The sequence below is a fragment of the Pseudonaja textilis genome, chromosome 6, assembly GCF_049901715.1.
Source record: "Pseudonaja textilis isolate UNSWEBS1 chromosome 6, rPseTex1.2, whole genome shotgun sequence".
Taxonomy (NCBI): Eukaryota; Metazoa; Chordata; class Lepidosauria; order Squamata; family Elapidae; genus Pseudonaja; species Pseudonaja textilis.
The window spans coordinates 30,972,911-30,974,196 of NC_141995.1; positions in this window are offsets into that span (position 1 = coordinate 30,972,911).

Below are 1,286 nucleotides of genomic sequence, written 5' to 3' on the forward strand. Positions count from 1 at the left end.
AGGAAGTTAAAGTAAAAACGGCTGCTATGTCATACTTTATGTAAAAAATAATTATGTGTAAAAATTGTCATTGGCGGCATTCCATGTATAATATTTTTTCAATATTAGAATTTTAATTTCAATTAGATCTGTAGGCAATATATAGCAAAAAAAAGAGAAAGTAGTGTTTTGGCTATGTGAACTTGAAAGGTAAGGGATTAGGAGTCTTTTTAAATATCTCCTGTTTATTGGCCCTAATTAGAGCCAATAAATTTGTTTTTCCCACACAAGATAAATAGTGACTTGTCTTGGCAGGTGAATAGTGTTCATAACATTAGTATTCATAACCAAGCTTTCTAATGATTGTCATCCACATAGTTTTCATCTTAGAGAAATATAGTAAAAAGTGTTCTCAATGGCAAATTTTGGAATACCATGCTCTAACCTTTTATTTTATTGCACCTTGTAAATTCAATTTGACTTGTTTTGTATTTGTTTGTATGCTTTCATGTTACTTTTAATACAATTTCCCTCTTGTTATACAGTATTAATTTTTTATAAAGCATCACTAGAACTTTGATTAAAAAGACAGGCATTTTTTTTTAAAAAAATAATGAGATGTAGTCTGGATGTTGAAAAAGAGTATCTACACACATCTCTTACACAGAGAGCAACTGTCTGCATCCAAGCCATAGTGAAGGATACAGCAGAGAAAGGAAAAGTAATTCTAGAACCTTGGTAACATCTGAATAAAGTAAGATCTGTGCATTTTCAAAATTTATAATATTCAATGTAAGAATATATTTAGAAAAGTCTCTTCTATTCCATTTCACTCCTGTTATCATTTGGGTAACAAAACAGTTTTGTTACTCAAAATGAAACTAATATTTGTTATGGCTTTTCATGTGATTCTAAAAATATAATTAAGAACAAATTTAATTTACAAAGTTCAACTTCAGAGTTTCATTTTTACAACTGAACATTTTGGAGGAACATGTATCTGCCAACATGATATATAACTGACTTGGACAATGGGCAATCCATCTAGTGCAGTGATAGAAGAATTTAGCCTACAAGATGCTGCTGAACTATCAGTAGTCCTTACCTTGAATCTCTAAGAATTGTAGCTCAAAAACATCTGGAAATTCATAGGTTCTCTTTCATAATTTTTCACAATCGTGATCATGATAATGTTATTTTAATTTATTGTTATAAACAGTCCCAGGCATTTCAATTCAGAATAATAAAAATTTAGCATACTGAGTTGAACAAAATTGCTTAAGAACACATACTACACCATAGCAAGG